The sequence below is a fragment of the Pseudophryne corroboree genome, chromosome 7 (assembly GCF_028390025.1).
Source record: "Pseudophryne corroboree isolate aPseCor3 chromosome 7, aPseCor3.hap2, whole genome shotgun sequence".
In the NCBI taxonomy this organism is placed as follows: Eukaryota; Metazoa; Chordata; class Amphibia; order Anura; family Myobatrachidae; genus Pseudophryne; species Pseudophryne corroboree.
Window position 1 is genome coordinate 306125092 of NC_086450.1, and position 26065 is coordinate 306151156.

The 26065-nt window shown below is 47.3% G+C and overlaps 1 protein-coding gene and 1 pseudogene across 5 annotated transcripts in view; one reads left to right on the forward strand and one right to left on the reverse strand.

Moving 5' to 3' along the window:
* Window positions 1-3638: 3638 nt before the first annotated feature.
* On the reverse strand, window positions 3639-3757 carry LOC134946185 (5S ribosomal RNA; annotated as a pseudogene).
* Window positions 3758-14088: 10331 nt separating this feature from the next.
* ABAT (4-aminobutyrate aminotransferase) overlaps window positions 14089-26065 on the forward strand; it is a 444030-nt gene continuing 432053 nt past the window's right edge. For 2 of the 5 annotated variants that reach the window (XM_063934264.1, XM_063934261.1), the window contains exon 1: window positions 14089-14247. The gene's annotated coding sequence lies outside the window, so the exon portion shown is untranslated. Of the gene's footprint in view, window positions 14248-25122; window positions 25319-26065 lie in introns of those variants that run through there. The other 3 variants (XM_063934267.1, XM_063934262.1, XM_063934263.1) reach the window with 2 other exon arrangements.

Consider the following 26065-nt stretch of genomic DNA (forward strand, 5'->3'; position numbering starts at 1 on the left):
TTCACTAGCCAGCCACAATCTGGCTATGCAGACCTTGGCCAGAGCACAGAGGTTGATAACATAGCGTCTACTGGGCGGATCCAGAACTTCCTCATCTACAACTGCCAATACACACGTTAGGGGTGTAAATATAGTAGAAGGAATACCTGTATCAACTACAGCACGTCCAACCTCCTCCCAAAATGCAGACACCATGGGACATAACCAAAGCATGTGCCAAAAGTCTGCTCCCAGACTTCCACACTTAGGGCATTTTGAGCTATGAGTTCCCCCAATATGCGACAGCCTCACCGGGGTCATATATACCCTGTGTAACATGAACAATTATATTTGCTGGTATCGGACGGAGGAAGTAGAAAGCCAACAAGACCCCATAGCACCTTCCCATATGTCATCCGACAATGGACCTAGATCAGATTCCCACTTAGTCTTAAGGGAGGCTAGGGGAGTTACATGATGCATCTGAAGTATATGGCCATATATTTTAGAGACCAAATGTCCAGATCCCACTGTTTGCAAAAGTAATTTAACCAGGGAATCAGCAAGGGTTGGAGGGCCATCAGGGAATTGGGCAGTCATAGCATGTCGCAATTGGAGGAAGCGAAAGAAATACACAGAAGGGACATTAAACTCCTGTTGAAGCTGCTGGAATGATCTAAACGTCCCACCAGTGTATAAATGTCCCAAAGAGACCACCCCCCACGTCTCCCAAACTCTCCTGACCTCGAGCTGACACAGCTCGGGCAATCCATATGTATTGTCCAATGGAGTGTCGGGGTCAATACCATGTTCCTGTAGTACAGAGTGCGCTAGCCTCCAAATAGTAATATATTGCTTTATGATTGGTAAAGATGACATTCTGACATTTCCACAAAGAAGCAGTCACAGAGGGGAACCACCTGGATATTCCTGAAGCCCCAGTTGTGAGAGCAAGCTCGAGTTGTCAAGGTCATTAACCCATTCCCAAAGATGTGCTAATTGTGCTGCAAATAATAAAAACGAAAGTTGGGAAGAGCCAGACCCCCTAAAGCTTTAGTCCTGGTCAAAGTATCAAGTCTCAACCGTGCCCGTTTACTAGCCCAAATTAAAAAGGAAAGCAGACCGTCTATTTGTTTAAAAACTTTCTGAGGAATGTAAACAGGGGATTGTTGTAGAATATAGAGGAGTTTGGGCTGAAACACCATTTTTATCATGTTAACCCTCCCCGTAACAGTCAAGGGCAGTTTCCCCCAGATCTTCACCTTGCCCCGTAGATACGCTATTTGTGGCGTGATATTAAGGGAGGAGAATTTATGAGGGTCATTAGACACCCAAATACCTAAATATTTGAAGGAGTTCACCCATCGTAGTGGGAGAGTAACTAGTGGAGAGGCAGGGATCTCGCCCCGTAGCGGGATGATGAAGGATTTTTCCCAGTTAATAAGTAGCCCAGAGTAGCTCCCGAATTCATTAATAATTTCTAATATTTTAGGCACAGACTCAGCATAGCGATCCACAAACAACAAAATATCGTCAGCATATAAAGCTATTTTATCCTCCCTGGTACCCACTTTAAAACCAGAAATCCCTGGATTCGCCCTTAGAAGGCATGCAAGAGGTTCAATAGCCATAGCGAACAGGGTAGGGGACAATGGGCATCCCGGACGTGTACCTCTAGACAAAGAGAAGGATTGGGACACAAAACCATTCACCACCACTCTGGCTAAGGGAGAGGAATACATTAACCGAACATATTTAATAAAGTTGGGGCCTATACCAAATTTATACATAATTTTCCACAAATAGTCCCACTCCACGGAATCAAAGGCCTTAGCGGCATCCAATTAGACAACAATGGAGGAGGAGGATTCTTCATGGTGGATCTGCAAATGAGTAAAAAGACGTCTAAGATTAATGGACGTTGATTTATTAGGCATAAACCCAGTCTGATCAGGGTGTATAATCTGTGTAATAACCTGATTTAGTCTACATGCCAGGACCTTGGCCAAAATTTTTATATCGGAGGGTAAAAGGGAGATAGGGCGATAAGAATCAACCTTCCTACTATCTTTGTCAGGCTTAGGAAGGACCACAATCAATGCCTCTGCCATGAACAAGGGGAGAGATTCTTGGGCAAATATCTGATTATATAACTCAAGTAGTTGAGGGACAAAAAAATCCAAATGTCGCTTATAAAGCTCAGACGGTATACCATCCAGTCCCGACGCCTTACCACCGGGAGAGGCACTAATAGCAGCCGCTATTTCTTCCAGTGAGATAGCTGCTTCAAGAAAATCATGAGCTTCGCAAGTTAATAGGGGAAATTGTACAGATTGTAAGTAATCATCTAATTGTATCGGAGTGCAATTTAAGGTGAAACTATATAAACGCCTATAATAGGACACAAATTCCGCTGCAATTTGCGGAGTCTGCAATAAAGCGGTACCATCTGAGGCTTCAATTTCGACCACGGTATTAAAAGATCTCTCACCACGTGCCATGGAAGCTAAATATGACCCCAGCCTATCCCCAGATGCATAAAATGTATGGGATGAAAAAAGGAGTCTATGCTGAGTCTTCTCCATGAGATAATCCTTCCATTCCCCCTGGGCCGACAGCCATGCTGATTTAGAACTGTCCAAACAATCCTGCAAATATTGTGTTTCTGCAGCAACACACAGGGCCTCCAACTTGGACTCCTGGCGTCTAAAAAAGGACTTTAAATTAGATACCATTTTAATTAAGGTTCCCCTCAGAAATGCTTTAAACGTGTCCCATAAAATAGAAACAGACTGTCCAGTCATATTTATCTAAAAAAATTCTCGCCATGCAGCCACCAAGTCAGAGCCGTCACCCATATGTACCAGCCAGAATGGATTAAACTTCCAGACTGGCTGGCCTCTGGAACAGTTGAAATCTAAGATCAAGAGCAATGGGGAGTGATCCGATATACCTCTACTATCATATCGACAATCACGAACCCGGGGGACTATGTCATTCGAGAGGAGGCAAAACAGAAGAGGAGAAAGACTCTATGTTGGGGAACTCTTTATTACAAATTCGACACTAAAACTTAACTTTTAATGAACATAGTAAAATATAGTGACTCAAATATATACATAAAACATAAATATCAATATTAGTGCATATTAATCATGCTACTCTTATAAGAATATATAAGTGGAATGCCTTGGTGAAAATAATTTATTGTTAATGCGTCGAACTGGGAGATACCTGTCTATAATGTAAAACAGGTTGTATTTTTAATCCCAGCGGGATAGTGACTCGATTTAGCTTCTCCGTATTATAAATGCTCAAAGGATGGAAAAGATATCATCTAGCGAGTAAAAATGTTGCCTATATAGGTCCTTAAGCATCAACTGCTCTATGTTTGGGCAGTGATGTTACCAAAAGGCATTTGTTTTTATAATTGTTGTATAATTAGACTTTTTGCGACAGGCAAACAGCTGAAAATACGAGGTAACTGATTTAATACGAATATAAATTTTTAAAGATGAAAATGTAACATAGTCAACAATATGTATATATAGATAGTATATTAAACAATCACAGAGTGAGATATTTAGATTCAAAGCGGATAGAAAAAAGAAATAGAATCAAAGGAGAAGGGGTGTCTTACTTCTGCTGTTCAGCTGGGTTGTTTACTGCACCTGGTGTTCACTGTTGGTCCCCCATACAATTACTGACCAGGCCTGCCACAGTTTAGCTTCCAAGATCGGACGAGATCAGGCGTATTCTGTGGAGTATGGCCGTAATCTGCTGAATGAGAGAGTATGACTACCAAAGTGCTTCTGCTGTCCAGATTAGTGGATGAGAGAGCATTGAAAATATACAGAGTATAGTTTAATATGTGAGTAGAAGAGATGTAAGCTGTGTCTCAAACACAAATGTGTGGTGCTTTTTTGACTGGTATTGTCACTGAAGCTTCAATCTCTATATTATGAATACAGTTTGAAACCCATGCTGTTATGTTTCCAATGATGAATCAGCCAGTCAAAAACAGGAAACATTTTTTTAACAGTTAGTACTATTAGAACTTGAAACAAAAATTGGTTAAATACTTATAGGTAAAGCTATTTATATAATCCTGTCAAAGCTTGTTCCCATCAGATCACAGATTCTTTATCAAACAGGTTTGTTATATGCTTCACAAATCCATGTTTTAGCTGATAGAATTAGTATATATATTTCAATTGAAAGATTATATCAGAGAAAATTCATAGTTCAAAGTCCATGATAAGGAAGAGCTATCATTATATAGTTAATGCATAACAGTTATGAGCGAATTACTTATCAAACAAGTTTTTCAGGTACCATCAATAACTGATAAAATCAGTGTTTTTATCTTTGTTACCCAAGGAGATAATAGGTATTTCCTATTATTACAGATGTTTGAGCATTAAATAAAGGAGGTAGTTGTACCAATACAAGAAAAATATGAGAAGAAAAACAGAGTAAATATAAATCATATGGCCCAAGTGGGCGCTTACTAAACCAATGTGTCCCTTGTGTGGGAGTGGGCTGCGCAGTCCCACTGGGTCCCACTAACCAAACGGCCCGTTTCACCAATGTATAGGCTTGTTCATCTAGCGAGTAATACATAATTATCTCCAGGAATGACCGAGCAACTACCATTGTTTGTCTGCTTATGTGCGAGAGGCATTGAATGGGAGCAGTATTTGGAAGGCATGCTGTTCCTTGTAGTGCCAATAGGAGATCCTGGGGGTGGCTCCTGGGTAAGTTAGCTCTCTGTCTGGATGTGTTTTAGTAATAGCCTTTATCATGAGGCCTACTGTGACAAATTACATGGCCCTATGTGGGCACTGCTATTATGTAGTGTTAGGACTGCTGACATCGGAGAAGCCTTGAAGTGGCTCAGCAGCTTAAACGTGTTTGCAAACAAGTGTAAACTAATTCTCTGAATTTCTATTACCAGATAGGTTCAGGTATGGTTACAGGTAATTTTTAGTGTGCTGAAGGGAAATGTGTCACGAACCGGTCTCTCACCTCAAAGTTCCTTCTAAGAAATTTGCTCCCAAGTTTATTGGTCCATTTCCCATTGTAAAGGTACTCAATCCTGTGTCATACAAAGTCAAGTTGCCACCGTCTTTGAGAATTCCTAACGCCTTTCATACATCTTTATTGAAACCTTTGATTCTCAATAAATTCCAACTACCCAGTCCAAATCTCCTAAAGTTCACTCTTTGCAAGATGAGGAATTTGAAGTTAAAGAGATTGTGGACTCACGTTCCCGATATGGACGTTTACAGTTTTTGGTCGACTGGAAGGGTTACGGTCCGGAGGAGAGATCCTGGGTTTTTTCTGAAGATGTTCATGCTCCAAGACTGGTACAGAAATACTTCTCCAAAAATCCTGATAAGGTTCAAAGGTGTTCGGAGACCACCCTTAGAAGAGGGGGTACTGTCACGAACCGGTCTCTCACCTCTGCGGGTTCTGGGATTCGTCCGTTGCCAGTGCGGTTGCTCGCGGTGCTGTGCGCCCGTGTGGGGACGCGGCGTGATCAGTGGCACAGGTAATGCAGAGTCTGGGAACTGGGAGTGCGGGGACCAAATGGCCTAAGGCACTGCGGTGTGTCTGCTGTATAGGAGGCGGCCATGTTGGAGACCAAATAGGTAATACAGAGCACTTGTGAAAACACCTGTGGGCAGGTGTAAGCCAATCCCGTGCTTGTGCTGCCTTTAAGTAGGCTGGGATTATGTTACTCTGGGCCAGTGCTTTGTTGTATCAACGCTGTGCTCTAGCTCTGAGCTCTCTCCGTGCATTCCTGTGTGATTCCCGTGGTCCAGATATCGCCTCCGTTCCCAGAGATCCGTCTGCAGCCTTCACTGCTAAAGATCCACCGGCTCTCCGCTGTGCTGTCAGTTAATTGCACACCTACTGGAAACAGTTGGATTCCCAGAGTCTTGCATGAGGTTACCTTGTCTGCCTGCCTTCAACCATACAAAGTTTGGAGGATTCCACTACCCTCACCTGTTCGTTTGTTCTACTCTGCATTTAACCTGTTCATCACCTTGTCATCTGCTACAGTTTTCACAGTGATCTCCGGAACCCGCAAGTAGCCCAATTCAGTACTATTATTTTCTATGTTACCATAACAAGGATAATTCTTCACAGCCTCTCAGTTAACTCTCAAAACTTCATTGCAAATCCTTACAGTTATTTCTTCATGTCTGCCTTACCCAGTTAAACACATTCTGCAGTTCAGCATCAAAGCTTGTTTATATTTGGACAATTCAACATGTATTCATCAGCTTGTTTTATATACAGTTCCATGGACATTTCTTTTATTTGTTTTTGAGATTTATCCTGCATATTATTTCTGCCATTCCTGCAATACTTCAGTATAATATGATGATTAACAACTTGTCATTTAACTCTTTACTGAATTGTTATTTTTAATAAATATATGAAACGGAACTTTCTTCGTCCTCCCTGCTTTCTTCATACCCCAGCACCTACACCTGTGGTTGGTCCCGGGTTAACGGATTCACAAAAACACCCGGACCTGACAGTAAGCACTGGCCACATGGATCCGTCAAGTGACCAATTCGCAGGAGGCGGTGCTACGTCAGATATCCTTTCCCGTCTGGAAAACCAGGAGTCTATACAGACACAAATAGTGCAGTTTATGCAAACTATGGCAGACCGTTTAGAGACTCTTCATATGGCTATTAAAACGTCTCAAGTCCAGATTCCAACTCCGGTTGTCCCAGTTACCACTACAGCTTCTCCTGTGACGCTGCCTACGTCCCGCTTGCAGTTACCCTCTCCGAGTAAGTTTGACGGAACTCCAAAACTTTGCAGAGGATTCCTGAATCAATGCGAGATCCAGTTCGAACTGATGTCCGCCAGTTTCCCATCAGCTCGTTCTAAGGTTGCATATATTATTGCCCTCCTCTCCGGTCAGGCTCTGGAGTGGGCATCACCATTATGGGAAAGAGGTGATCCTATCCTCTCTAATTACAAGGAGTTCGTATCATCCTTCCGGAGAATCTTTGACGAACCAGGCAGGACCACCTCAGCATCTTTGGAGATTCTCCGTCTATGTCAAGGTTTACGTCCTGTGAGTCAATATATTATTCAGTTTCGCACGTTGTCTTCAGAGTTAAACTGGAATGAGGAGGCCCTGATCGCCGCGTTTTGGAATGGACTTTCAGAGAGAATCAAGGATGATTTAACTATCCGGGATGTGCCAACTAAACTGGATGAATTGATTTCTCTCTGTAACAAACTTGACCTACGCTACAGGGAGCGATGTTTAGAGAAATCCAGGGCAGAGCGATCCAGTCCACGTTATCATCCTAGGCCTCGACAAGATTCTTCATCACAGTCTCCGGTAACGACAGAAGAACCTATGCAGATTGGGCGCTCTCGCCTCACAGAGGAGGAACGACTTCGTCGTCGACAGGGTAACCTGTGCATGTACTGTGGGTCCTCCGAACATTTAGTTAAATTCTGCAAACTCCGACCGGGAAACTCTCGCTCCTAGCTTATTCAAGAGAGGTTAAGCTAGGAGTTACTTTAGAATCACGTTCTGGGAAAGAGCCAACCTTGTCTATTCAATTAGAAGTTCCAAGTTCTACAGTGAAAGTTTCAGCTCTCCTAGATTCCGGGGCAGCCGAGAGCTTCATCTCCTCAGCCTTTGTCTTACGGTTTAAAGTTCATACCATGCCTCTGGAAGCAGCAGTTGCTGTTACAGCAGTGGATGGAAGTCGAATTCCAGATGGTATAATTACTCATCGAACCGTATGTCTCAAGATGAAAGTTGGTGTGCTCCATTCCGAATACATCTCCTTCTACGTGATTCCCAAAGCCTCTCAAGATGTGATACTTTGTTTACCTTGGCTGCAGAAACATAATCCTCAACTTAATTGGCAAACCATGGAAGTCCTTTCGTGGGGTAAATCTTGTACCAAGGACTGTTTAGCCTCAATTGTACCTCTCCGGTCAATTAGCCTTCCCGACCTACCTCCGGTGTATCAATCCTTTGCGGATGTTTTCAGTAAACAAGCAGCAGACTCTCTACCTCCTCATCGCGAATGGGACTGCCCAATCGTCCTTGTTCCGGGCAAAACGCCTCCTAGGGGACGAATTTATCCGCTATCCATCCCAGAGACGCAAGCTATGTCTGATTATATACAGGAAAATCTAACCAAAGGATTTATCAGACCATCTTCTTCACCTGCAGGAGCCGGATTCTTTTTCGTTAAGAAGAAGGACGGTGGGTTACGACCATGCATAGATTACCGTGGACTCAATGAGATCACTGTGAAAAACAAGTACCCATTACCCTTAATTCCAGAATTATTTGATCGGGTAAAGGGAGCTACTGTGTTTACAAAATTGGCTCTCGGAGGGGCCTACAATTTAATCCGCATCCGGGCAGGGGACGAGTGGAAGACTGCTTTTAATACCCGGGATGGGCATTACGAATACCTTGTAATGCCTTTTGGTCTTTGTAATGCACCTGCAGTTTTTCAAAGCTATGTGAATGAACTTTTTCGTGATCTTCTCTACAAGTGTCTAGTAGTGTACCTGGATGATATCCTAATATTCTCTAAGGATCTAAAGTCTCACCGTCACCAAGTTAAAGAGGTACTGACACGTCTGAGGAAAAATCAACTTTATTGTAAGTTAAAGAAGTGCACTTTTGAAGTATCTTCCATACCGTTCCTTGGTTACATCATTTCTGGATCAGAGCTATGTATGGATCCCGGTAAGGTACAAGCTATCCGAGATTGGTCCACTCCTACAACGCTCAAGGGGATTCAGCGATTTCTTGGCTTTGCTAATTTCTATAGGAGATTCATTAAGAATTATTCTACGTTAGCTGCTCCCATTACAGCCCTAACTCGCAAGGGAGCAAATCCTACGAACTGGTCTTCTGAAGCAATCAAAGCCTTCTCTGATTTAAAGCAAGCCTTTGTGTCAGCCCCCATTCTTCGACAGCCTGATTTGAATCGTCCCTTTCTACTAGAGGTGGATGCATCTACAGAAGCAGTAGGAGCTGTGTTGTCACAAGTCTTTGAAGATAAAAAGGTCCATTCCTGCGGATATTTCTCCCGTAAGTTCCTCCCGGCCGAACGTAATTATGCAATCGGTGAGCAAGAATTACTTGCCATCAAGTTGGCATTTGAGGAGTGGAGATACCTTCTAGAAGGAGCACAACATCGCATTACAGTTTATACTGATCATAAGAATCTTCTATATCTGCAGTCAGCTCAGTGCTTGAATCCACGACAAGCTAGATGGGCGCTTTTCTTCACACGATTCAATTTCAAGCTCACCTATCGTCCAGGGTTTCAGAACAAAAAGGCAGATGCCCTTTCTCGGTCCTTTGCTTCTTCTGAATTAAATGATGCTACCACGAATCAAGCCATTGTGAATCCTATGTCCTTTTTAATGACTCGCACCTCTCCAGTTCCTACGCCTGGAAAGACCTTTGTCGCCACAAATCTTCGAAAACGGCTGCTTACCTGGGCTCACTCCTCTTCCTTCATGGGTCATCCTGGGGTTCTAAAGACTCTCAAATTTATTCAACAGTCTTATTGGTGGCCACGTCTCAAAGCCGATGTCCAAGAGTTTATAGCAGCATGTCCTAAATGTGCCCAACATAAGAGTCCAAGAAGTTCTCCACCAGGTTTATTACATCCATTATCCATACCCAAACAACCATGGACTCATATCTCAATGGATTTTGTGACCGATCTACCTCCATCAAAAGGGCGAAATACCATTTGGGTGATAGTAGATCGATTTTCGAAAATGGCACATTTCATTCCATTAACTGGATTACCATCAGCCCCTTTACTAGCCAGATTGTTCATCTCTGAAATCTTCAAGTTGCATGGCCTTCCTCGAGAGATCATCTCTGATCGGGGAACACAGTTTGTGGCCAAGTTCTGGAGGTCGCTTTGTTCATCTTTAAATGTCAAGTTGAATTTTTCTTCTGCATATCATCCTCAGACAGATGGACAAACTGAGAGAGTAAACCAAGATCTTGAAACATTTCTCCGGCTATATATATCGTCCTCACAGGATGACTGGGTTGACTACCTTCCATTGGCAGAATTTGCTCATAATAATCTCTTCCATTCGTCTTCATAATCTACGCCCTTTTATATTAACTTCGGCTTTCATGCTCGTGTGCCAGAGTTCCATCCATTGCCAGCCCTAGAGGTTTTAGCAGCAGATCAAGAGCTTCAACGTCTATCTAGAATCTGGAGTTGTGTGCGTAAGTCATTGGTCAAAACTTCCGCTTGTTATAAATCTTTTGCAGATAGAAAACGTAAAGCTGTACCGAATTACAAGGTGGGAGACCAAGTTTGGATTTCTACGCGCAATCTCAGGTTCAAAGTTCCTTCTAAGAAATTTGCTCCCAAGTTTATTGGTCCATTTCCCTTTGTAAAGGTACTCAATCCTGTGTCATACAAAGTCAAGTTGCCACCGTCTTTGAGAATTCCTAACGCCTTTCATACATCTTTATTGAAACCTTTGATTCTCAATAAATTCCAACTACCCAGTCCAAATCTCCTAAAGTTCACTCTTTGCAAGATGAGGAATTTGAAGTTAAAGAGATTGTGGACTCACGTTCCCGATATGGACGTTTACAGTTTTTGGTCGACTGGAAGGGTTACGGTCCGGAGGAGAGATCCTGGGTTTTTTCTGAAGATGTTCATGCTCCAAGACTGGTACAGAAATACTTCTCCAAAAATCCTGATAAGGTTCAAAGGTGTTCGGAGACCACCCTTAGAAGAGGGGGTACTGTCACGAACCGGTCTCTCACCTCTGCGGGTTCTGGGGTTCGTCCGTTGCCAGTGCGGTTGCTCGCGGTGCTGTGCGCCCGTGTGGGGACGCGGCGTGATCAGTGGCACAGGTAATGCAGAGTCTGGGAACTGGGAGTGCGGGGACCAAATGGCCTAAGGCACTGCGGTGTGTCTGCTGTATAGGAGGCGGCCATGTTGGAGACCAAATAGGTAATACAGAGCACTTGTGAAAACACCTGTGGGCAGGTGTAAGCCAATCCCGTGCTTGTGCTGCCTTTAAGTAGGCTGGGATTATGTTACTCTGGGCCAGTGCTTTGTTGTATCAACGCTGTGCTCTAGCTCTGAGCTCTCTCCGTGCATTCCTGTGTGATTCCCGTGGTCCAGATATCGCCTCCGTTCCCAGAGATCCGTCTGCAGCCTTCACTGCTAAAGATCCACCGGCTCTCCGCTGTGCTGTCACTTAATTGCACACCTACTGGAAACAGTTGGATTCCCAGAGTCTTGCATGAGGTTACCTTGTCTGCCTGCCTTCAACCATACAAAGTTTGGAGGATTCCACTACCCTCACCTGTTCGTTTGTTCTACTCTGCATTTAACCCGTTCATCACCTTGTTATCTGCTACAGTTTTCACAGTGATCTCCGGAACCCGCAAGTAGCCCAATTCAGTACTATTATTTTCTATGTTACCATAACAAGGATAATTCTTCACAGCCTCTCAGTTAACTCTCAAAACTTCATTGCAAATCCTTACAGTTATTTCTTCATGTCTGCATTACCCAGTTAAACACATTCTGCAGTTCAGCATCAAAGCTTGTTTATATTTGGACAATTCAACATTTATTCATCAGCTTGTTTTATATACAGTTCCATGAACATTTCTTTTATTTGTTTTTGAGATTTATCCTGCATATTATTTCTGCCATTCCTGCAATACTTCAGTATAATATGATGATTAACAACTTGTCATTTAACTCTTTACTGAATTGTTATTTTTAATAAATATATGAAACGGAACTTTCTTCGTCCTCCCTGCTTTCTTCATACCCCAGCACCTACACCTGTGGTTGGTCCCGGGTTAACGGATTCACAAAAACACCCGGACCTGACAAAATGTAGGGGTGGGATTTACAACCCCCCCCCCCTCTCTGCCTGTCAGTGTAACCGAGGTCCCTGACAGGCTTGCTGACCAGTGTAGGGTATAGGCGCTGGCTCAGGGTGCCCCTCACAGCGCCGCACTATGTACCACTGAGCCTCCTGAGCGCAGTTAATACTGCGCTCCCACCCTGTTGCCGCCATCTTCACACCGGCTCCCGGCTTGCTGAGGGGGCCGGTGACTCACTCGCCACCGGAATCTTCTGGCTCTGTTAGGGGGTGGCGGCAGTGCTGCAGGAGTGAGCGGTCACCTGGGGCGGCTAACGATCATCACCCTCAGGAGCTCGGTGTCCTGTCAGCGGAGATAGTGGCTCGAACCCCGCAGGGCGGACACTACTCCCCCCCTAAGTCCCACAAAGCAGGGAGGCTGTTGCCAGCAGCCTCCCTGTGCCTAACTTAACTCTTAGAAAAATAATAAAACTAAAGAAGCTCTAGGAACTCCCCTAGCTGTGACCGGCTCCTCCGGGCACATTTTCTAAACTGAGGCTGGTAGGCGGGGCATAGAGGGAGGAGCCAGCCCACACTCTCAAACTCTTAAAGTGCTAGTGTCTCCTAGTGGACCTGTCTATACCCCCATGGTACTGATGTGGACCCCAGCATCCTCTAGGACGTAAAAGAAATAGGAAATATAGGGATGGTTATTGAATGGGTGACCATCAGTGATTTGTATCGACTGCTTGAAACAGGACAGGAAACCATTGATGGGCAGTGCTAATGCAGGCGGTGGCCTATTGCAGGCATGTCCAAACTGCGGCCCTCCACCTGTTGAGAAACTACACATCCCAGCATGCCCTGATCCAGCTTTAGTATTCTCTGACAGCAAAACTGTGTCAGCGCATGCTGGGATATGTAGTTTCACAACAGCTGGAGGGCCACAGTTTGGACATGCCTGACCTATTGGGTAGGGGGCAGGGTGGGCCTAACCATTCAGCCAGCCAATTGCAGTGGTGCTGAGCCAAGACTGGCAGCTAAGCTAAACTCTGTTCCCTTGCACTGAAAAAATTATTGTAAAAAATTGGCATCTTCTCTGCCATTGATGGCAAAACCATCTATCAGTGGCAAACCATCAGTGGTTGTAACCATCAACAGACCACCCTCCTGGGAGGACTCCCTGAATTTTGTGAGTTTACAGTCTAAGAGAGTAGGCAAATGTGCTGGGCATCTTACATATCGCATATACTTGCACACTGGTGAGGCCAAAGAACATGGGGCATAATTCATGTTTGTATGCAGTGGTCGATATACCCACAAGTGAGTGACTATCAACAGTCCGCGCATGTGCCCCTGATCACAATGTGCAAAAGTGCTGCTGTGATCGCAATGTGAACTTCATGGAAAAGTGGTTGACAGGAAGTGACCATTTGGAGGCGTTACTGGGGAATGGTTGGAAAACTGCAGGTGTATCATGGCCGTTTTCAGGGGGTGTAGTAGTACGGCTGACCGGCGGTCAGGAGACCGGCTGTCAGCATACCGATGCCGGGATCCCGGCGGGGAGGGGCGAGTGCAGCAAGCCCCTCGCGGGCTCGCTGCGCTCGCCACACTGCGCTCGCCACGCTGCTGGCTCGATGGCGACCTGCGGTCGCCACGGATTCTATTCCCACTCTATGGGTGTCGTGGACACCCACGAGTGGAAATAGTCCCTGTTGGTCGGCATGCCGACCATCGGGATAGTGAGCCGTCGGGATGGTGGAGTAGGTCATGTGACTGTCGGCAGGGCCGGCGCTACCACTAGGCAGCTTTAGGCAGCTGCCTATGGGCGGCGACCACTGGAGGGCGGCACTGCACACTGAATGAATCAGAGAACGCTCTCTTTATCACCCTGCCTCACCTCGCCTCAGCTCAGCTCAGCCAAGCTCCTTCTCTTCTTTAAGAGACGAGGAGCAGCCAGGGATATCGTGGGTGCCCAATTGCTGACAATTGTTCAACATGAGTTCAACGTGAGTGGGTCATCCCCCCCACCCCCGAATGTTACCTCCAGTGTTCGCAAATTCGCTCTAGCGTGGGTGGGTCCCCTGGGACGCGCTGCACGGATATTGGTTTGTTTTAATGATTGATGTTTCCCTCGCCCGGCTGCAGAAGTGGAGGAGGAGCCAGCCTGCGAGGGGGACAGCAATCATTAAAATAAACCAATATCAGTGCCGCGCGTCCCAGGGAAGTTTGTACAGCCCTCCCTCCCTCTCTCTTCCCTCCTCCCCCGGAACTAGGGAACAACAGCGCCGACGTTCACATCACCCTCCAACGATGGTTACCTAGGATGCTGTTCCAGTACAGCACACAGAGGAAATGTGCAGTGCAGAACGATGTAAGGTAACTCACACTGGCTCTGTCTGTTCTGTTGTGACATACACATTCAGGCTGAAGCACCAGGCAGCGCTCTCCGTCTCCAGCTCCGGCTGACCGGTCACTGCTCCCTGCTGCACGTGTACAGAAACACTGACTGAAGCAATTCATACACAGTAGTGTCTGCCACAGCTTTTTGGATTGTGCTACACTGCCCCCCCACCCCTCCCCCCACATGGGAATCTGTGACTGTTAACTCCTTATCCCCCAGGACAATCTCAATTTGCAGAGAAACTTCAGCCATGTAGTTCTGGTTTCTGCTATTGGTTTAGAAAGGTTCACAATACACAGAAAGTTCTCTTCAGGAGCATCATGCAGAGAAGGTGTAGGTGCGGTATATAGAGATGATGTAGGTGCGGTATATAGAGATGGTGTAGGTGCGGTATATAGGGATGGTGTAGGTGCGGTATATAGGGATGGTGTAGGAGCGGTATATAGAGATAGTGTAGGTGCGGTATATAGAGATGGTGTAGGAGCGGTATATAGAGATGGTGTAGGTGCGGTATATAGAGAAGGTGTAGGTGCGGTATATAGAGATGGTGTAGGTGCGGTATATAGAGATGGTGTAGGTGCGGTATATAGAGATGGTGTAGGAGCGGTATATAGAGATGGTGTAGGTGCGGTATATAGAGAAGATGTAGGTGCGGTATATAGAGATGGTGTAGGAGCGGTATATAGAGATGGTGTAGGTGCGGCATATAAAGATGGTGTAGGTGCGGTATATAGAGATGGTGTAGGTGCGGTATATAGAGATGGTGTAGGTGCGGTATATAGAGATGGTGTAGGTGCGGTATATAGAGATGGTGTAGGTGTGGTATATAGAGATGGTGTAGGTGCGGCATATAGAGATGGGACCCAGAAACAGTGGAATAGGACCCAATTTTTTTAAAGTAATGGGTCACTGGGACCCACAAGTTTTTTCGCTCACCGCGATCCCCCCCCCTGCGCAATTATGCTCCCGAATGTTACTTGCTCCTCCCTGCATCATTACCAGCCCCCCCTCCTGCGATTGTGCTCCCAAATGTTACCCGCTGTCTCCCCACCTCCTGCATCTTGTTACCATACAGGGCTGCCAGGGCCAGGCTGAGGAGGGTCAAGACCTCCCCTTTGCACTAAAAACACAGCAGCATTAGGACCCGGGACATCCTCAATGACCATGCGCCCTCCCGCCCCCGGCTGTTGCTGCTGTGTGGCTGATCCTGACATTGAGCGGAGCTGAGCTGCCCTGAGTCGCTGAACAGCTGTCACACCAGCTGCAGCTACTGTACCACACTTTTCCAGTTATCTGGCTAGACACGTAGCGGCTGCGGATGACAGCTACCTCCCGGGCTCCTCCCAGCCAGCTGCGCAGTGCAAGGTGGCACTAGGTGAGCACTACTGGGTGCATTGTTTGTGTGTGGGTGACATTGTGGGTTACATTGGGTGAATGCTGTATATGGGTGCCAGTGAATGACTGCTGTGTTTGGGTGACATTGGGTGACTGCTGTGTGTGAATGTGTGCGACAGTGGGTGACTCCTGTGTGAGTGACTGTGCTAAGTTTAAATTGCCACCATATCTGCCGTGGTGCTCCTGATTTGAGATGTCTATGTTGGGAAAGGAGCTGCATTGGATGAGAAATCGCATTGGGGAGAGGGGCTAGGGGTTAAAGAAAAGAAAGCTAGTGAGAGGTGTGGGGCTGAGAGAAGGAATCAGGTAGGCAGTGGGGCAAGGATGCAGGCAGGGAGTGAAACAAGCAATGAGAGGTGCGGGGAATGAGGGGGGGGGCAGGGGTTGAGAGGGAAGAAGGAGCCGAATGGGTAGCAGGCAAAATGCGAGGAGTAAGTAAAGGTGAGAGACACAGGCATTCAGACACCAAGGAAAGCAAATGTTTTGGGGTTTTTTGGGGTGGGGGTGGGGGTGGGTGGGGGTTAGGCTGAAGTTTTGCCTAGGGTGCCGAGATACCTTGCACCGGCCCTGCCCCCAGGACAATCTCAATTTGCAGAGAAACTTCAGCCATGTAGTTCTGGTTTCTGCTATTGGTTTAGAAGGTTCACAATACACAGAAAGTACTCTTCAGGAGCATCATGCAGAGAAGGTGTAGTTGCGGTATATAGAGATGATGTAGGTGCGGTATATAGGGATGGTGTAGGTGCGGTATATAGGGATGGTGTAGGAGCGGTATATAGAGATAGTGTAGGTGCGGTTTATAGAGATGGTGTAGGAGCGGTATATAGAGATGGTGTAGGTGCAGTATATAGAGAAGGTGTAGGTGCGGTATTTAGAGATGGTGTAGGTGCGGTATATAGAGATGGTGTAGGTGCGGTATATAGAGATGGTGTAGGAGCGGTATATAGAGATGGTGTAGGTGCGGTATATAGAGAAGGTGTAGGTGCAGTATATAGAGATGGTGTAGGTGCGGCATATAAAGATGGTGTAGGTGCGGTATATAGAGATGGTGTAGGTGCGGTATATAGAGATGGTGTAGGTGCGGCATATAGAGATGGTGTAGGTGCGGTATATAGAGATGGTGTAGGTGCGGTATATAAAGATGGTGTAGGTGCGGTAAATAGAGATGGTGTAGGTGCGGTATATAGAGATGGTGTAGGTGCGGCATATAGAGATGGTGTAGGTGCGGTATATAGAGATGGTGTAGGTGCGGTATATAGAGATGGTGTAGGTGCGGTATATAGAGAAGGTGTAGGTGCGGCATATAGAGATGGGACCCAGAAACAGTGGAATAGGACCCCATTTTTTTAAAGTAATGGGTCACTGGGACCCACAAGTTTTTTCGCTCACCGCGATCCCCCCCCCCGCGCAATTATGCTCCCGAATGTTACTTGCTCCTCTCTGCATCATTACCAGCCCCCCCCTCCCGCGGTTGTGCTCCCAAATGTTACCCGCTGCCTCCCCACCTCCTGCATCTTGTTACCATCCAGGGCTGCCAGGGCCAGGCTGAGGAGGGTCAAGACCTCCCCTTTGCACTAAAAACACAGCAGCATTAGGACCCGGGACATCCTCAATGACCATGCGCCCTCCCGCCCCCGGCTGTTGCTGCTGTGTGGCTGATCCTGACATTGAGCGGAGCTGAGCTGCCCTGAGCCGCTGAACAGCTGTCACACCAGCTGCAGCTACTGTACCACACTTTTCCAGTTATCTGGCTAGACACATAGCGGCTGCGGATGACAGCTGCCTCCCGGGGTCCTCCCAGCCAGCTGCGCAGTGCAAGGTGGCACTAGGTGAGCACTACTGGGTGCATTGTTTGTGTGTGGGTGACATTGTGGGTTACATTGGGTGAATGCTGTATATGGGTGCCAGTGAATGACTGCTGTGTTTGGGTGACATTGGGTGACTGCTGTGTGTGAATGTGTGCGACAGTGGGTGACTCCTGTGTGAGTGACTGTGCTAAGTTTAAATTGCCACCATATCTGCCGTGGTGCTCCTGATTTGAGATGTCTATGTTGGGAAAGGAGCTGCATTGGATGAGAAATCGCATTGGGGAGAGGGGCTAGGGGTTAAAGAAAAGAAAGCTAGTGAGAGGTGTGGGGCTGAGAGAAGGAATCAGGTAGGCAGTGGGGCAAGGATGCAGGCAGGGAGTGAAACAAGCAATGAGAGGTGCGGGGAATGAGGGAGGGGCAGGGGTTGAGAGGGAAGAAGGAGCCGAATGGGTAGCAGGCAAAATGCGAGGAGTAAGTAAAGGTGAGAGACACAGGCATTCAGACACCAAGGAAAGCAAATGTTTTGGGGTTTTTTGGGGTGGGGGTGGGTGGGGGTTAGGCTGAAGTTTTGCCTAGGGTGCCAAGATACCTTGCACCGGCCCTGACTGTCGGTCAGCTGACCGCCGGTCACATGAATACCACCCGTTTTCGGGGCATGTATCTGCCATCATCTGCGAGTGCCTACGTACAAAAACATGGCGCCTGTGTTGCTACTGCCGTGCCCAGTCTGCGTAGCCATAGGACTACCCTTATCTTCGATGTTCCTCGTTTTTGCGCACAGCATGTTTGTGATGGCTCTGGTGCATGTTTCTTCATTTCTGGTCTTCAGCATTACTTTCTAACATTAGCAGCTCTGAGGCCTAGAAAATCACAATTGCGTACAAAATAAGATTTTACTTACCAGTAAATCTATTTCTCGTAGTCCGTAGTGGATGCTGGGGACTCCGTAAGGACCATGGGGAATAGACGGGCTCCGCAGGAGACATGGGCACTTTAAGATAGATTCTGGTGTGCTCTGGCTCCTCCCTCTATGTCCCTCCTCCAGACCTTAGTTAGAGAAACTGTGCCCGGAAGAGCTGACAGTACAAGGAAAGGATTTTGGGAATCCAGGGTAAGACTCATACCAGCCACACCAATCACACCGTATAACTTGTGATAACTTTACCCAGTTAACAGTATGAACAATCACAGAGCATCAGATAAACTCTGATGCAACTATAACATAACCCTTATTTAAGCAATAACTATATACAAGCATTGCAGAAGAAGTCCGCACTTGGGACGGGCGCCCAGCATCCACTACGGACTACGAGAAATAGATTTACCGGTAAGTAAAATCTTATTTTCTCTAACGTACTAGTGGATGCTGGGGACTCCGTAAGGACCATGTGGATTAAACCAAAGCTCCCAAACGGGCGGGAGAGTGCGGATGACTCTGCAGCACCGAATGAGCAAACACAAGGTCCTCCTCAGCCAGGGTATCAAACTTGTAGAACTTTGCAAAGGTGTTTGAACCTGACCAAGTAGCCGCTCGGCAAAGCTGTAATGCCGAGACCCCTCGGGCAGCCGCCCAAGAAGAGCCCACCTTCCTTGTGGAATGGGCCTTAACTGATTTAGGCAGCGGCAACCCAGCCGCAGAAAGAGCCTGCTGAATCGTGTTACAGATCCAGCGAGCAATAGTTTACTTTGAAGCAGGGGCCCCAAGCTTGTTGGAAGCATACAGGATAAACAAAGATTCTGTTTTCCTGACCTTAGCCGTTCTGGCTACATAAACCTTCAAAGCCCTGACTACATCCAGTGACTCGGAATCCTCCAAGTCAGTATTAGCCACAGGCACCACAATAGGTTGGTTTATATGAAAGGATGAAACCACTTTCGGCAGAAATTGTGGGCGGGTCCGCAATTCTGCTCTATCCGCATGGAAAACCAGATAGATTTTATGTGACAAAGCCGCCAATTCTGACACACGCCTAGCCGAAGCCAAGGCTAATAGCATGACCACCTTCCACGTGAGATATTTTACTTCCACCGTTTTGAGTGGTTCAAACCAGTGTGATTTCAGGAAACTCAACACCACGTTAAGATCCCAAGGTGCCACTGGAGGCACAAAAGGGGGCTGAATATTCAGCACTCCCTTTACAAACGTCTGAACTTCAGGCAGAGAAGCCAGTTCTTTTTGAAAGAAAATGGATAAGGCCGAAATCTGAACCTTAATGGAACCCAATTTAAGGCCCAAAGTCACTCCCGACTGTAGGAAGTGAAGGAAAAGGCCCAGCTGGAATTCCTCCATAGGGGCATTCCTGGCCTCACACCAAGCCACATATTTTCGCCATATACGGTGATAATGTTGAGCCGTCACATCCTTCCTAGCCTCTATCAGCGTAGGAATGACCTCATCCGGAATGCCTTTTTCTGCTAGGATCCGGCGTTCAACCGCCATGCCGTCAAACGCAGCCGCGGTAAGTCTTGGAACAGACAGTGCCCCTGTTGCACAAGTCCTGTCCTAGAGGCAGAGGCCACGGGTCCTCTGTGAGCATTTCTTGCAGATCTGGATACCAAGTCCTTCTTGGCCAATCCGGAACAAAGAGTATTGTTCTCACTCCTCTTTTCCTTATGATTCTCAGCACCTTGGGTATGAGAGGAAGAGGAGGAAATACATAGACCGACGGGAACACCCACGGTGTCACCAGTGCGTCCACAGCTATTGCCTGAGGGTCTCTTGACCTGGCGCAATATCTCTGCAGCTTTTTGTTGAGGCGGGATGCCATCATGTCCACCTGTGGCAGTTCCCACAGACTTGCAATCTGCATGAAGACTTCTTGATGAAGTCCCCACTCTCCCGGGTGGAGGTCGTGCCTGCTGAGGAAGTCTGCTTCCCAGTTGTCCACTCCCGGAATGAACACTGCTGACAGTGCGCTTACGTGATTCTCCGCCCATCGAAGAATTCTGGTGGCTTCTACCATCGCCACCCTGCTCCTTGTGCCGCCTTGGCGGTTTACATGAGCCACTGCGGTGATATTGTCTGACTGAATCAGAACCGGTTGGTCGCGAAGCAGGGACTCCGCTTGACGTAGGGCGTTGTATATGGCCCTTAGTTCCAGGATGTTGATGTGAAGGCAAGTCTCCTGACTTGACCACAGCCCTTGGAAATTTCTTCCCTGTGTGACTGCCCCCCACCCTCGAAGGCTTGCATCCGTGGTCACCAGGACCCAGTCCTGAATGCCGAATCTGCGACCTTCAAGAAGGTGAGCACTCTGCAGCCACTACAGGAGAGACACCCTGGCCCTAGGCGATAGGGTGATTAACCGATGCATCTGAAGATGTGATCCGGATCACTTGTCCAGTAAGTCCCATTGGACGGTCCTCGCATGGAACCTGCCGAAGGGAATGGCCTCGTATGATGCCACCATCCTTCCCAGGACTCGAGTGCAGTGATGCACTGACACCGGTTTTGGTTTTAATAGATTCCTGACCAGTGTCACGAGCTCCTGAGCTCTCTCTATCGGGATATAAACCCTTTTCTGGTCTGTGTCTAGGACCATGCCTAGGAGAGGCAGATGAGCTGTAGGAACCAACTGCGACTTTGGAATATATAGAATCCAGCCGTGTTGCCGTTACACTTCCAGAGAAAGTGATACGCTGTTCAGCAACTGCTCTCTTGATCTCGCTTGTATGAGGAGATCGTCCAAGTACGTAATAATAGAGACACCTTGCTTCCGCAGGAGCACCATCATTTCCGCCATTACCTTGGTGAATATTCTCGGGGCCGTGGAGAGACCAAACGGCAACGTCTGAAATTGGTAATAACAATCCCGTACCGCAATTCTGAGGTACGCCTAATGAGGTGGATAAATGGGGACATGAAGGTATGCATCCTTTATGTCCAGGGTCACCATAAAATCTCCCCCTTTCAGGCTTGCAATGACCGCTCTTAGCGATTCCATCTTGAACTTGAACCTTTTCAGGTATATGTTCAGGGATTTTAAATTAAATATGGGTCTGACCGAACCGTCTGGTTTCGGGACTACAACATGGTCGAATAATAACCCCCTCCTTGTTGAAGGAGGGGAACCTTGACCACCACCTGTTGAAGATACAATTTGTGAATTGCAGTTAACACTGTTTCCCTCTCGTGGGGGGGAAGCCGGCAGGGCCGTCGGTGAGGGGGCATCTTCTCAAAGTCCAGCTTGTATCCCTGAGACACAATATCTATTGCCCAGGGATCTAACAGGGAGTGAACCCACTTGTGGCTGAACTTACGAAGACGTGCCCCCACCGGGCCTAGCTCCGCCTGTGGAGCCCCAGCGACATGCGGTGGATTTTGTAGAGGCCGGGGAGGACTTCCGTTCCTGGGAACTAGCTGTGTTGTGCAGCTTCTTTCCTCTGCCCCCGCCTCTGGCAAGAAAGGACGCACCTCGTACTTTCTTGTTTCTTTGTTCGAAAGGCTGCATTTGATAATGTCGTGCTTTCCTAGGCTGTGCAGGAATATAAGGCAAAATATCAGAATTACCAGCTATAGCTGTGGAGACCAGGTCCGAGAACCCTTCTCCACACAATCCTCAGCCTTCCATATGCCTCTTAAGTCGGCATCATCTGTCCCTTGCATATTCTACAGGACACGTCAAGCAGAAATCGGCATAGCTTTGACTCTAGGACCCAGTATACTCATGTCTCTTTGGGCATGTTTTATATATATATATCTCTTAAGACAGCATCTTTAATATATATATCTCTATATATATATACATATATATATATATATATATATATATATATACATACTAGGGTCTCAATCTCTGCTGATAAGGTACCTGTCCACGCTGCCACAGCGCTATAAACCCATGCCGACACAATCGAATGTGCACGCTATCTGCAGGATCCCTGAGAATAGCTGTTACGTCAGGGCTACCTTTTGGGCAAACGTGACACCCTAGGGGAAGATTCCCATCATATCCTGGCCCTAGTGGGGAAAGGATACTGCCTGAGAATTCTTTGTGGGAAACTGCAGTCTCTTGTCTGGAGATTCCCGCTCTTTTTCATCATGAGAGGAGGGAAATTTACCTCAGCTTTCTTCCCCTTAAACATGTGTACCCTTGTGTCAGGGACAGATGAGTCATCAGTGATATGCAAAATCGTCTTTTATTACAATAATCATATATTGAATACTTTTCTGCCATTTTGGCTGCAACTTTGCATTATCGTAGTCGACACTGGAGTCAAACTCCGTGTCGATATCAGTGTCTATTATTTTGGATAGTGAGCATTGAGAGACTGTAAAGGTCTCTGCGACATAGGGACAGACATGGGTAGATTTCCTGTCTGTTTTCTAATCTTTTGTGCAATAATTTCACCTTAGCACTTAATTACACATATCCAAACAGGTGTCGGCGTTGTCGACGGAGACACCCTCTCACACACATATTTGCTCCATCTCCTCCTTAGGGGAGCCTTTTACCTCAGACATGTCGACACACACGTACCGACACACCACACACTCATGGAATGCTCATCTGAAGACAATTCCCCCATAAGGCCCTTTGGAGAGACAGAGAGAGAGTATGCCAGCACACACCCCAGCGCTATTAACCCAGGAATAACACAGTAACTTAATGTTAACCCAGTAGCTGCTGTTTATATTGATTTTTGCGCCTAATTATGTGCCCCCCCCCTCTCTTTTTACCCTCTTCTACCGTGTAACTGCAGGGGAGAGACTGGGGAGCTTCCTCTCAGCGGTGCTGTGGAGAAAAAACATGGCGCTGGTGAGTGCTGAGGAAGAAGCCCCGCGCCCTCAACGGCGGGCTTCTGTCCCGCTTTCATGTACAATTTTGGCGGGGGCTCATACATATATACAGTGCCCAACTGTATATTATGCAAACTTTTGCCAAAGAGGTCTCTAATTGCTGCCCAGGGCGCCCCCCCCCCCCCCCCTGCGCCCTGCACCCTTACAGTGACCGGAGTATGTGGGTGTAGTGTGGGAGCAATGGCGCACAGCTGCAGTGCTGTGCGCTACCTCATATGAAGACTGGAGTCTTCTGCCGCCTATTTCGAAGTCTTCTTGCTTCTTTCACCCGGCTTCTGTCTTCCGGCTCTACGAGGGGGACGGCGGCGCGGCTCCGGGATCGGACGACAAAGGGTGAGATCCTGTGTACGATCCCTCTGGAGCTAATGGTGTCCAGTAGCCTAAGAAGCAGGACCTATCTGCAGAGAGTAGGGCTGCTTCTCTCCCTTCAGTCCCACGATGCAGGGAGTCTGTTGCCAGCAGAGCTCCCTGAAAATAAAAAACCTAACAAAATACTTTCTTATAGCAAGCTCAGGAGAGCTCACTAAGTAGCACCCAGCTCGTCCGGGCACAGATTCAAACTGAGGTCTGGAGGAGGAACATAGAGGGAGGAGCCAGAGCACACCAGAATCTACATTCTTTCTTAAACTGCCCATGTCTCCTGCGGAGCCCGTCTATTCCCCATGGTCCTTACGGAGTCCCCAGCATCCACTAGGACGTTAGAGAAACATGCATTAGGCCGATGCAGCACGTCATTCACTCCTGGTGACGTGATGCATAGCAACAACTCTTCTTAAGCGTTTTAATTAGTTGCTTGGTGTGGACGCATCAGATGCAACTACACCAAACTGGGCTTTCCCCGACATGTGGGACTGTGTCAGAGACACCCGCGGTGGCTGCTGGCACGTACTCAGTCCACCCGGTCACCTCCTCGATTACTATTTTCTAGTAATAATTATTTTTGTAGTCCATTGCTCCAGAGGTAATTGCTTTACAGTATATAGGGGGTCATTCCGACCTGATCGCACGCTAGCTATTTTTTGCAGCGCTGCGTTCAGGTCAAAACTCAGCAAATCTGCGCATGCACCGCAATGCGCAGGCACGTCGTCCGGGTACAAAGCGGTTCGTTGCTGAGCGATGGATTTTACGAAGAATCCATTCGCACAGCCGATCGCAAGGAGATTGATAGGAAGAGGGAGTTTATGGGTGTCAAGTGGGAGTGTTTGGAAAAACGCAGGCGTGTCCAAGCGTTTGCATGGCGGTGTCTGACGTCAATTCCGGGACCGGACAAGCTGAAGTGATCGCAGCGGTTGAGCAAGTTCAGACCTACTCAGAATCTGCACAAACTGTTTTTGTACCACTCGGGCTGCACAAACGTTCACGCACACTTGCAAAGCGAAAATACACTCCCCTATAGGCAGCGACTATCTGATCGCAGCGCTGTTAAAAATAGCTAGCGATCAACACGGAATGACCCCCATAGTCTCATACTCTGACTTAAAGGGTATGTTGGAAAGTCTTGCTCTACAACATTTGCTCTAAGCCTATAACAGTGCTTGCATTTCTCCTGTTTACTCGGCGCTGTATGTGTTTCATTATGCAATTCAGCAAGTTTACAAGGACACTACATCATCTCTGCTAACGTAACGGTAAGCGCTGTAATAACCATCTCTAGGTTCCACTGGCTCAAACCCGTTCCTGCTGCACCGCCTCTTACAGGCAGCAGGGAGGGGCCAGACGCTAATCCCTCCCTTCCTCCTTCTGCATTCGATGAAACTGACAAGAGGGCGTGACCGATGGTACCCTGCCCCTTCACTGATTAGCCGATTTCCGCGGTTGGGCGTATCCATTGTTGAGAGTCGTGGGGGTTGATTGGACGGTGCGGTTGTCCTCACGTGGTGGCTGACAGTCCGGTCTGCTGGTTTCTGGGCGCATCGTATGTGCGATATCGGCGACTGTACAGATCGCTCCGCTCTTGATTGCTGTTTTCTCGGTCTGCTGATCCGATCTCGGGGAGTCCTCCGCCTCACACGCGGCTGGGAGCCTGCAGAGCGCACGCAGGAGGTAAGACCGTTAGATGCAGTTCTATGTACTAATGGTGAGGCTACACACACACATATGCAGGGGAGCGATGCGCCGCACACACATTGCGTTCTATCTTCCCAGTGTAGGGTGTTTATTATATGAGCGATGGAACATGCCCGGAAAGATGCTGTCAGGCTCCAGCACACAACATTGCACAAGTGATCCTGTACTTGTTTACGTAGCGCCCTGATTCCCCGGCACAGTAGCCGGCATCCAGGAACGGTGTCCTTGACATCATTAGCAGAGGGTGCAGGAGCCCCCGAGTATCTCGGTTATGCTGTGTGTAGGATCCCTATTGTGTGATCATGATGTCTGATCAGCTGTACATGTAATATGTTGCTGTGTCACATACATGAAAGATGAAATGTTACATGCAGTGGTCATAGGTGCTGATCTATGTGCATTATCATCATTATTGCAGTATTAAGATTTAGAATAAAATAAAGTCAGCACAACACTGGCAGATGTTTCTATATGTTAGAATAATGCAATCCTATCTATGCAGGGATGCGATTGTCCCTGTTACTAGCACAGTATGGAGACCCACTAGGTATTTGCTGAGCAGGTGTTTGTGTGGAACTGAATAATGCTCAGTGGTATGACGTATGTACGTGGTCCTACCTATGCTTGATAATATAGCAGATGCATGGAACTCCCAAAGCAGTCATTGGAATGCTATGTGTGTGGTACCTAAAAATGCCACGTGGAATCCTAACATTCTTTATA